We start from the raw sequence: 13,533 nt of genomic DNA on the forward strand, positions 1-13,533 counted from the left end.
TTGTCTGGTCACTGAGTAGATTAGGTTGAACATTCTAATTCACAACCATCGGCCCTTCGGGCAAGACCACCAGATACATATCTCCTAACTGTCCACATCCCCTAAAGCATAGGGAGGAAGAACCAGGGTATATTTTTTCTAGCTTTGTAGGAACAAGGTACCAACGCGATAACACTTTATAGTTCGCCTCCACCAATGAGGTGTTTAGTATGCCTTTGTGCACCATTGTCGATCATTTCGTCCACACCTCCTCCTCAATTATCCCCCCTAGGGCAAACTTCCATGCCATTTGGTAGGAAAGTTTGGTACCCTGATTGTTGAACATGGTGTATAATTCCGCGATCCCTCCCCTTGATTCTGGTTCATTCACTATGCAGTATTTTTTAAGTATGTTGATGTCAGGACCTGGATCACCCACTGTTGGGACTGTGGTTCCTACGGAGTCCACAGGTGGGTGTCTCTAAGTAGCCAGCTGATCGTGGTAATCAGCCTCCACCTGATTCTGGCTGGTGGGAAGGTATATAACCACTCCTTCAGAATAATTCAACACCTCAGTGTTTTGCCTGTGTGCCATATACCTAATTATTGAAGCTCTGTTCCTGATCCTGCTCTTGACCTTGATTCTGATTTATTTTACAGTAGTAGGGCTGTGGAAATTAAAGATTAATTCCTCGATTAATCGTAATTTTTTTTGATAGATCAAAATTCTTTAGATCAGTACTAGTGGTGCAACGGATCGTAAATGATCTGTGAGCCGAACGGGTCACCATATGCGGATCGGCACACCACGTGATCCGCAGAGCTCTGCTGCTGCCTCGGCCATAGGAAAGGCTGCGGCTTCAGCCTAGCTCCCGGAGCGGCGGCCATCTTGGTTCACCCGGCGGCGGCTTAGGTGAGCCTAGAGTGGCGCTCTGGCGTCATCACCCGGCCTCAACTGCTCGTGTTCAGCCGGCTTCTCTGGTAAGACTAAGCAAGCACTAATCTTCCTATACAGTGGGGGAGATGTGGACCATATTACAGTGGGGAGATGTCTGTGGATTACTGTTGGGAGATGTCTGTGGATTACAGTGGGGAGATGTCTGTGGATATTACAGTAGGGGAGATGTCTGTGAATGTTACAGTGGGGGTGATTGTGGATATTACAGTGGGGGAGATTGTGGATATTACAGTGGGGGAGATGTCTGTGGATGTTACAGTGGGGAAGATTGTGGATATTACAGTGGGGAAGATTGTGGATATTACAGTGGGGGGTGATTGTGGATACTATAGTGGGGGAGATGTCTGTGGATTTTACAGTGGGGGAGATGTCTGTGGATATTACAGTGGAGAGATGTCTTTGGATATTACAATGGGGACTAAATAAGGTGGTGATAATTAATCAAAATGAGTCGGTTAATCGATTTAAAAAAAAACGATTAATCAAATACGAAAATTTTAATCAGTAACAGCCCTAATTTAAAGTATTTTATTTGTAGAACAATTAAATTCAACAGGTTACGTTGACAATGAGATGGTTAGATGAAACTGAACATACAGAAAAAAGATCCCATCGGAGGGAGTTAGAAACAACACCAAAACAATGTAAAGGTAGTCCACGTGGTGGAGCACTCGGTGCTCCAGATTATGGTGCTTGGTGAAATAAAATCAAGGCAGATTAGATGAGCAAGTAAAGTACAAAACAGTACAATAAAAAAAAAAAGAAAAAAGAAAGGCTGCCTATATATGCAAATATACTATACTTTAATGGTAGTATGCATTGTAACCATTTAGTGCAAGATTATGCATTGTAACCATTTAGTGCAAGATTTATATTATAATAGTAACTGAAGCATAAGAAAGAAATGAGAAAGAAAAGTGGAAGGAATAGAAAAAAAAGAAAAATAGAGAAGAGAAGAGAAAAAAAAGAGAAGAGTCCAGCGGGGTGTGCAGCGGGAAAACCTTAGATTAAAAGAAGTCTATTGTCGAACCTGGAAGGTTGGGAGTACGTTATCCATTGTTGCCATACCCTGAGAAGTTTGTTATGGGTGTCTGAAGCAAGGGCTGTTAATTTCTCATTGATCATGATATCGTTCATGCGGTGCTTAACTGTTTCAAAACTAAGGGCCAGATTCACGTAGATGAGCGGCGGCGTAACGTATCGTAGATACGTTACACCGCCGCAATTTTTCATCGCAAGTGCCTGATTCACCAAGCACTTGCGATGAAAACCTACGCCGGCGGCCTCCGGCGCAAGGCGGGCCAATTCAAATGGGCGTGTGCCATTTAAATTAGGCGCGCTCCCGCGCCGGACCTACCGCGCATGCTCCGTTTCCGAACTCCTGCAGTGCTTTGCGCGAAGTGACGTAATTTTTTTGAACGGCGACATGCGTAGCGTAATTCCGTATTCCCGGACGGCTTACGCAAACAACGTTATTTTTTAAATTTCGACGCGGGAACGACGGCCATACTTTATACAGCAATACGATTGCTGTGTAAAGTTAAGGCACCAAAAAAACCGACTAACTTTGCGACGGGAAACTAGACTAGCGGCGACGTAGCGAATGCGAAAAACCGTTGGGAATCGCCGTAACTCCTATTTTGCATACCCGACGCTGGTTTACGACGCGAACTCCCCCCAGCGGCGGCCGCAGTATTGCATCTTAAGATCCGACAGTGTAAAACAATTACACCTGTCGGATCTTATGGCTATCTATGCGTAACTGATTCTATGAATCAGTCGCATAGATAGAACAACAGATACGACGGTGTATCAGGAGATACACCGTCGTATCTGCTCTGTGAATCTGGCCCCAAGTACCAGGAACTTCCAGGCTTTCGCAATGGTCAGATTGGTGGCAGTAAAGAGGTGTAAGGCCAGAAGTTGCTCAGGGTGAAGCAGTCCCGGGAGCGGTTTACAAAGAAGAGCTTCATAGGGGTCTCTTTTAAGATTGGTGTGAAGTATGTTACAGAGAAGAGTGTAGACCCTGACCTATAATCTGCAGACCCTGGGACATGTCCACCAAATATGAGCCATTGTTCCATCACTTGTGAGCAGCCCCAAAAGCAAAGAGGAGTATAGGATGGAATGAAGCGGGACAACCTAGCAGGTGTGTAGTACCATCTGTAAAACCCCTTATAAGCGTTTTCTAGTATAAGGACATTCTTGGAACTTTTGGAGAGGGTTATTGTCATGATCTGCCAGTCCTCTGGATCTATTTGCCTTTTCCCATTGTAAATGATAGGATCGTACTGGGGGTCTCCTATAAGAAATGATCGAAGAATAAAGCAGAGAGATTATTCCTGGGGAATGGGGTCTAGCCCTACATAAGCTCTCCAAAGGGGTCAAAGTATATGGGGTAGGTTGAGATTTTGTCAGTTGGCGGAGGAAGTGCCTAATTTGTAGATAACTGTAATGTTCTCGTAGAGTAATATCATGTGAAGATCTAAGAGATTCAAAAGACAATATTCTCATGGGAGTGAACAAAGAATGAATATCAGTAAGACCATTCTCAGTCCACCAGGAGAATTGCTTAGGATTATCGCAACTGGGAGGTAAATAGCGGGCAATGTGTAAGAAGAAGTAGAGGTAAATGAAGAGATATTAAGCATGCCGAAAATTTTATAGCTTCCCACAGGTGGAGAGAATGGGTCAAGCTTGGTCCAAGTCTAGTTGGGCTATGTATAGAAGGGAGCCAGGGTAATGATGACACAGGAATAGGATGGGAGTCCACCAAGTCTATAGTAGCCAATAAAGGTAATTGGTATGTGTCATGGAGATGGGATAATGGGGCTATGGTTGCTGCGGTATAGCATGCCTGTAAATTGGAAACCGAAAGTCCCCCATTAATCCTCCGAGCATATAAAACCTGTTTATTGATTCAGGGGCGAACTGAGCCCCATATAAATTTCAAAAGTTTACGTTGATGAATACGCAATATATGGGAGGGAATCGAAACCGGCAATACCCTGAAAAAATATAGTAATTTGGAAGATAAGACATACGTCTTGCAGCAATCCTGCCCAACCAAAATAATGGGACATGAGACCAGGAGGAAAGCATATCTGTCAGGTTCCTGAAGAGAAGGGGGAAATTGCCCTGATATAGTCCGTCATATTTAGGAGTAAGTCGAACCCCTAAATAAGGCAAAGAGGGAAGCCACTGAAAAGGGAAAGACTCTTTCAAGGCGACTAATTCATGGGAGGAAAGATTCACCAACATAGCTTTAGACTTATTGGGGTTAACATGTAGACCTGAAATGGACGCAAAATAACTTAAAAGATGTAATAAATTGGGGAGGGAAACTCTAGGCGTTGTCAGGGTTAGCAGAATGTCATCCGCGAATAATGAGATCTTGTGGGCAGACCCAGCAACCTCAATGTCTTTTATATCTGGATGTGAACGAATCGCTTCAGCAAAAGACTCCAGAGCCAGAACAAAAAGGAGTGGCAAAAGTGGACAACCCTGATGAGTACCCCTCCTGATTGGGAAGAGAGATGATTCAAATTCATAATATCTAATTTTGGCCTGGGGGGCATCATATAATACCACCAACCAAGTCAAAAACGAAGTACCGTACCCATAGTGCTGGAGTACAGACATAAGGTAAGGCCACAACAGGGTGTCAAACCCTTTGTTCACATCCAGCGACAAAAGCATTGTTTCCAATGAATGGCTATGGGCAAGGTGTTGAAGTTGTATAATTTGTCTAATGGCATCACCAGCCTGTCTATGGAATTTTAGTAAGGATTTTCATGCCAATATTGACCAGAGAAATAGGTCTGAAGTTGGCCCAAGAAGAGTGGTCAGGTTTTGGCAACATCACTATGTTCGCTGTCAAGAGATCAGGTGGAAAGCTCTAACCATTTTTAACTGAGTTATACATTGCTGTCAAAGGAGGGGCCAAAACGTCCACCAGCTTTCTGTAATAGAGTGCTGTGAAGCCATCTGGGCCCAGCAGTTTGCCCACTTTTAATTCTTTGATGCCTTGTCTGACTTCAGATTCCTGAATGTCACGGTCTATAAGGTCCACGTGCGTGGTGAATAGTGTGGAGTGGTGTAAAGAAGTCTCTATATCCTAATAACTCGCAAGGTTATGAGCCGACTAGAGAGTCGCAAACCTGTGACAGAACTCATTCAGTATCTGGATTGGGTTACTGGTGTAGCGCTACCCCCGAAGGAGCCGCCGGTTGATTTGGGATTGGCCTATTAAGTTACCCTGGCGTTGTCTAGGGGTGTAATTATAGAGACAAACAGTGAGCGAAGGTCCAGACAGTGAATAAAGGTTTTTTCCAATGCTTTATTTTCCAGGCCAACACGGCCAACATCAACATCAATTGGGAAGGACAAAGTTGATGAATAGAGAGAGAGGAAGAACCTTGCAGTATCAGGCCTGGATATTAAATAGAGCAGTCAGTACTGCTCTGCATAGTACCAATTTGTAACTCGTCGCCACTCCAACTGAGTGAGTAAGTGCCCCTGGACAGACCCTTTTTTTTAGGCCTGGCAGCCGAGATGTCACTTAGGATTTCTGGGAGGAACGGCCTCTCTCACAGACCCGGCTCGGGCCTCTGCCACAGGCCAATTACAATAACTGAGCTAGATAGATAGATGGAGCGACTCCTCCCAGTAGATTTCTGCATCGATCACCAGATGACAGCAAACATACCTGTCAGTACTCTGGTCACCGGATCCCCAATTGGTTTGTTCAGGCTCTGTTGGACGACCTGCTTCCGGGTCCTCCTCAAACTGACTCCCCAATCGAACGGCACCCAGCCTGGGATCCTTTCAATAGAATCGGGAACCCAGCCAAAATTGATTGGGGTCCCCTTGTACCTCCGGATGAGGTTCCAAGTGGTCTGCAACTATGGCCAGGTGGGCCACGCCGGCGGGGTCCATGGATGCGCGCACCCTGAAGGTGGATGCCGCACCTGGAACGGGGACCCCGTGAAGATTTTAGAACACATGACACCTGTCACAGATATACTCTTCTCCAGCACGCCCTGCGAGGGAAAACTCCTCTGATTGGCTGCTGGAGAAACTTATTCTGCCAGAACCCCTCTGGCACCAACTGCTGGCCAGGGATGACATTGCATCCCTGGACCACAGTCTGACCCAGTGGACATTTCTGGAATGACAGATGTCCCAAAATTTAAACAAATAGTGAATGGGAGCAAGGTAACTCTCCCATTCCCCACTAACTTTAGCGTAGTGCCCATACTGAAAGTTAGACATGTGCAGGATGAAAAAAATTGTTTTGTTTCGTTATGTTTCGTTATTTAATTAAATTTGTTTAGTTAAGTTTGTTGCATTCATTACATTAATTTTCGGGATTCATTTCGTATTCGAAAAAATTCTGCCGCATTCGAAAAAACTCTACCGCATTCGAAATAATTCTAACGCATTCGAAAACAAATCTACTGAATTCGAAAAAAACTATCAAATTCGAAATAATGCTATCACATTTAAACAAAACTATATATAACCATTTCCTGAAATTCAAAATTCGTGTAGAATGAAATTGAATTTGAATAGAAAAGATTAAATTAGAATCGAAAAAAATAGAAAAGAATAGTATAAAAAAACAATAGCACAGAACAAATATATATATATATATATATATATATATATATATATATATATATAACATCTTCTGAAATTTGAATTTCGTATAGAAGGAAATCGAATTCCAATAGAAAAGATTAGAATAGAATAGAAAATAATAGAAAAGAAAAGCATAGAAAAACAATAGAACAGAATAGAAAAAATTGAAAAAAAATATAATATATTCTATTCTAATCTTTTCTATTCTAATTCATTCTGTACCAAATTCGAATTTCAGAAGATGGTTTATATATATATTTATATATAAACATTTTTTTTTCTATTCTGTGCTATTGTTTTTTTCTATTCTAGTCTATTCTATTAGAATTAGATTTTATTCTATTTATTTATATTTTTATATATTTATATTTATAACCATTTTCAGAAATTCTAATTATGAAATTCTAATTACGTATAGAATGAATTCGAATAAAATAGAAAATAATAGAAAAGAATAGCATAGAAAATATATATTATATTTTATTCTATTCTGTTCTATTGTTTTTCTATGCTATTCCTTTCTATTCTAATCTTTGCTATTCAAATTCGATTTTACTCTATATAAAATTCGAATTTCAGAAGAGGTTATATATATATATATATATATATATATATATATATATAACATTACATTATATTTTTTCTATGATCTTCCGAAATTCGAATTTAGTATAGAATGAATTCACATTCGAATAGAAAAGATTAGAATAGAAATAGAAAATAAGAAACTTGAAAAACAATAGAACAGAATGGAATAAAACATAACATATATTATATTTTATTCTGTGTTCTGTTCTATTGTTTTTCAAGTCTATTCTTTTCTATTATTTTCTATTCTAATCTTTTCTATTCAAATTCATTCTATACAAAATTCGAATTTCGGAAAATGGGTATATATATATATATATATATATATATATATATATAAAAAATAGGGTATTTATATTTATATATATAACCATTTTCCGAAATTCTAATTTTGTATTCAATGATTTTGAATTATTTTGTATTCAAATTCAAATTCATTCTATACGAAATTTGAATTTTGGAAGATGTTAGAAAAAAATATAATATATATATTATTTGAATACAAAAGAATTCAACATCATTGAATACGAAATTCAAATTTCATATGGAATGAATTCGAATTTGAATACAAAAGATTAGAATAGAAAATAAAGAATAAACTAGAAAAACATATATTATATTTTATTATGTTCTATTGTTTTTCTATTCTATTCTTTTGTATTTTCTATTCTATTCTGTTCTAATTAATAATCATTCTATACGAAATTCGAATTTCGGAAAATGGTTATATATATCTATAAATATTAGGGTTAAGGGTTAACCCTAACCCTATTATATAAATATATAACCATCTTCCGAAATTCAAATTTCGTATAGAATGAATTTGAATAGAAGAGATTAGAATAGAATAGAAAAGAATAGCATAGAAAAACAATAGAACAGAATAGAAAAAAATTATATTTTATATATATATATATATATATATATATATATAATATTTATATGCCATTCTTTTCTATTATTTTCTTTTCTTTTGTATTCTTTTCGATTCTAATTCATTCTATACAAAATTCTAATTTTGGAAGATGGCTTCAGAAGTTCGAATTTCGTATAGAATAGAATAGAAAAGTTTTGAATAGAAAATATAAAAGAATAGACTAGAAAACCAATAGAACAAAAGCGAATAAAATATTATATTTTATTCTGTTCTATTGTTTTTCTAGTTTATTAACTTTTCTATTATTTTCTATCCTATTCTAATCTTTTCTATTCCAATTCGATTTCATTCTATATGAAATTCGAATTTTGGAAAATGGTTATATGTAAAAAAAAAATCGAATGTGGTAGTTTTTTCTAATTTAGTAGATTTTTTTCAAATGCGGTAGTTTTTTTTTTGTTTTTTTAATTTAGTAGATTTTTTTCAAATGTGGTAGTTTTTTCTAGTTTAGTCGATTTTTTTCAAATGCGGTAGTTTTTTTCTAATTCGGTAGATTTTTTTCGAATGCAGTAGATTTTTTCTAATCTAATTAAATTTTTCAAATTTGATCGACTTTTTAGGAATTCGGTCAAAATGTTTTCAAATTCTAATATGAAACTAATCTTTTATAATCTTTTCTATTCAAATTCGATTTTATTCTATATGAAATTCGGATTTTGGAAAATGGTTAAAAATCGAATGTGGTAGTTTTTTCTAATTTAGTAGATTTTTTTCAAATGCGGTAGATTTTTCTAATTCGGTAGATTTTTTTTCAAATGCGGTAGAATTTTTTCGAATGCAGTAGATTTTTTCTAATCTAATTACATTTTTCAAATTTGATCGACCTTTTAAGAATTCGGTCAAAATGTATTCAAATTCTAATATGAAACTAATCTTTTATAATCTTTTCTATTCAAATTCGATTTCATTCAATAAGAAATTCGAATTTTGTATAAAATGAATTCAAATTTGAATAGAAAAGATTAGAATGGAATAGAAAAGAAAAGAAAAACAAGAGAATATAATAAAATAGAATATATATTATAATTGATTCTATTCTGTTCTATTGTTTTTCTAGTTTATTAACTTTACAATTATTTTCTATTCTATTCTAATCTTTTCTATTCCAATTTGATTTCATTCTATATGAAATTCGAATTTTGGAAAATGGTTATATGTAAAAAAAAATTGAATGTGGTAGTTTTTTCTAATTTAGTAGATTTTTTTCAAATGCGGTAGATTTTTTTCAAATGCAGAAGATTTTTTTCTAATCGAATAACATTTTTCAAATTTGATCGACTTTCTATGAATTCGGTCAAATTTTTAGGAATTAGGATTTCATTCAATAAGAAATTCGAATTTCGTATAAAATGAATTCAAATTCGAATAGAAAAGATTAGAATGGAATAGAAAAGAAAAACAAGAGAAAAGAATACAATATAATATGTAATATAATTGATTATATTCTGTTCTATTGTTTTTCTATTCTTTTATATTTTAGTTTCCATAAATTTTAATTATTTTCCAATCTATTCTAGAATTCAAATTTATACTATTCGAATTTCGGAAGACTGTCATGTTCTATTTTATTACATTCTATTTACTTCTATTCTATTCTCTTTTATTCTATTGCTTTATTGTTTTATATTCTATTTTATTGTAGTTTTTAGAAAATCGATTTCTATTTTTTCAAATTCGATTTGAATTTGTTTTCAAATTCGATTCGAATTCGATTTTCGTTCGCGTTTTTTCGAATTTATTTAAATTCGTTAATTTTGTAATTCGGAAATTCGATGCATACGAATTTCCGAATTAAAAATTTGTCCGAATTCGAATTCGTAACGAAACGAAATGCACATGTCTACTGAAAGTAAAGGGGCGCTACACTGGTAAGGACATTATGATGGGTACGTAAGGTAATAGGAGTGAGTTTGGGATTAAAGGTACGCAGTCTCCTGGCCAGCATCGTATTTGGTTTATTCGACTTCGCATACCAGTTCTGGTGGGACCAGCGTAAGGCGCGCTCCGCCTTGTCGGTAAGGCATAAGTCCAATTCCATATGTGCCTGATCCAGAAGATGACAATTACCGGGAGTGGGGGTTTGTTTAAAAGTGACAGAAATTGATTCTAGACAGGCTTCTAGCGTCTGCTGTAACTGTTTATGTTTACTTTTACGCTTGGTAGCCAACTGTTTAATGTGTCCCCTGAGTACAGCTTTATATGCCCCCCATAGAGTCACCGGGGAAGAGACAGAGTCTGAATTAAGGCGAAACTATTCCACAGAGGTTTTTTTTTTAAAATCAAATTCTTTTTATTGAACAAGAGAGATAGCACATACAAAAGAATATCAGAACAAAGGTACATGCAGATGACAATATCTCTTAGTAGTATCGTACAGCAACATTCCAATAGGATACATACATAGATAGAAGTCAGCATAATCGGTACCATTAACAGGCAAACTTTACACAATGGTAGCACACCATGCCATTAGGGACCCCACCCCATCCCCCCAGTACAGGGCCGCTGATAGAAATCATGGGGCCCCGTACAGCCTACCTGATGGGGCCCCCTTTCAGCCCCTCCCCTGGCCCCGCCCCGGGTTCCTCCTTCAGCCCCACCCCTAGCCCCTTCCAGGCTTTAAGCGGCTGCAGGTAACTGGCGAAATATCCACAAACAGCTGAGGGGAATGGGTTTGAAAGGAAATAAATCGAAAATACCTCATGAAGTGGGATTGTGTAGGCAACATAAAATAAAATTTCAAAAATATATATGAAAAAATATAACAATTTATTACAAAAATAAGTACAGCATGTACAAAAAATTATTGGATGTCTCAAGAGTTACATGAATATACATAATACAAAACAAAACAAAACATAGATGATGCAGATACTGTCCGGCATACGGTACCATCACCATTTGGGAGGTAAGTTGTAGCTGAAAGCCGACGCGTTTCGAATGCTACGCATTCTTCATCATGGCATAAAACAAGTATTGCATCTGGAGTAGAGCGAGAAGTGTTATATATATTAAATACATTCACGTTATAACATTGTATTCTCTTCATTAAAATGCAGAAGCGGCACACATACATCTTCCTCATCAAATAAAGAAAGGACACAAATATCAGTGAAAGATCTTACCTATTGCTTAAAAGGTTCCACGCCCAAGGGTGTGGGGCAAGAGGCCCCTCGGTGTTCTGGGACCCAGATGTCTCCTATTGCAGGTCGCACCATACAAACAAGTCCCTATTTGAATATCACTCATAGAGTGGATAGAACCAATTGGTTCAATTTAAGTGGTGTTAGAAATCCTATGTGAAGGAGATATCAAAAAATAGTATCAAAATATGCCAGTGTTGAGCATCAATTCATTGGTTGGTTGGAAATTATAATCCAAACCGTTCATGAAAAACTCACCACCAGTAGTTTGGAATCTTGTATCCAAATCGGGCTGAAAAAGATTTTTGGTTTCCCCAGTCAGGTTCCCCTTGGAAGTGAAAAACAGCTCCTTGCTCTCCTGGATGTGGAGAGGGAATGACACCACCTAACCCTCTTGGCCCTCCTTAAGTACCTACCTTAACTCTACTCAGGTGCTGTAGTCCTCCCCTTAGTAACCACATCGATTGTTACAGCTTGTGGTTATTGAGAGCCATGTGTGGCTCCCTCTTACTTTCAAAAACGCCGCAATTGCGAGGCGCATTACAGCGCCGTCATTGATTGTATACATATCCGCGTCACTTCCGATACCGGAAGTATCGCCGCGGCCATTTTGGTAGTGGGATTCGATTGCCAGTCGATCCGCGTCACTTCCGCGAACGGAAGTGCTACCGCGGCCATTTTATTGGTTAGTTGTAAATGGGATGTCTAAGACATCTCAACCGGATCCGGAAGTTCCCCGGCGGCCATTTTGGAAGAGGGCCTAGACGTATATTGGAGGTCTGGCATGTATCTTCAATAGGGAGAACAGCCAAATCACAGAGATAGAATCAAAAAGGGTGGTGGGAGGGTAGAATGCTCAAGCTGTGACAATGGTCACTACTTGAAAAAATGCCAAAAAACGGGCACAGCCCAGATTTGAGTAGATTGGTAAGGCACTGTTCTCCTGCAGTTCTTTGAGGAACCACTGGGAGACACTTGAGGAGTGAAAAGCCACAGCTGCCTTTTGTATTCACCTAAGAGGATATATCTATCTCACTTATGGTAAATTTTATGACATTTGAGTATGAAGCCCAAAGTCTCCCCTGGCAGCTGATGAGTCAAACAAATAGGGAAAGGATGGAAACAACCTGCAGATTAACCATAGAGACACTGTGTCAGGAACGTTACTTACCGAGGCCGAGATGCCAAGGGCGGCTCACCTTTGCGACTCGATGCGATCCACCCTCTGGAGTTTGAGACAGAGGGAAGGACGCACCAAGAGGCACTGGGTCCAGTGGCAGGAGGGAATCCTAAGGTGGACCGGGAACTGGATAGCCGAAGCTCACTGGAGGCTGTTCAGAAGCACACAGGAAATAGTCCAAACAGAAGGTGCTCAAACAGGGACAAGGCTGAAGAATAATCCAGAGAACAAGCCGAGGTCAAGGGGTTGAGAAGTCAGATAGTCCAAAGTTCAAGCCGGGGTCACAGGGTTGAGGAGAGCAGCAATCCAGAGAGCAAGCCAAAGGTCAGGTAAAACAGGATATCCACAGATAAGGTTTCCAGTAGCAAATACTCCAAACACTGACAACGAACCAGCAATTTGCAAGGAGGAAGGGGCTGGCTTAAATAGGCCGCTCAGGCCACTGATTGGTCCAAAGTAGCACGAGTTCAGAACCAGGCTCCGACGGACAGCAAGAAGAATATCACTGAGCAGTGGCTCTGAGGCAAAGACCTGGACCAGCAACGGAGAGGCCCTGGGTTCAATTCCACCCAGAGCCAACTGGGGCGCGACCACGCCTCGCTGTCTGTTTGGCACAGTAGCGATCATGACAGTTCCCCCCCCCTTAGAAACGCCCTCCGGGCGTTTAAAGGAGCTTCCTCATAGGCACTGTCTTTAAGGTCCAAACCACCCTCTTCACTAGAGTAGCCAAACACATCGTCCGACAGGAGAGATATGTTGCCATAGGCATCCATGCCATACACACAGTTCTCATCCAACCATTGGGGAAACAAAGCACCAACGACAGAGTCCAAAGACTTTTTCTTTTTGGACTTCGTTGCTTTTGAAGTTCTGGTAGGGGGTGCACTCACTGCTTGCAAAGCTCATTCAAACACTACTAGATCCTGCTTACGGATCATAGTACGATTTGAGGCATATGTACAGTCAGGTGGAAGAACTTCACATGGGGACACATGATCTGGAACTACAACTGGGGACACCGGAACTGAAGACACAGGAACTGGAACTGGGGACACAGGAACTGGGGACACAGGAACTGGAACTGGGGACACAGGAACTGGGGACA

The sequence above is a fragment of the Rana temporaria genome, chromosome 1 (assembly GCF_905171775.1).
Source record: "Rana temporaria chromosome 1, aRanTem1.1, whole genome shotgun sequence".
NCBI classification, from domain to species: domain Eukaryota; kingdom Metazoa; phylum Chordata; class Amphibia; order Anura; family Ranidae; genus Rana; species Rana temporaria.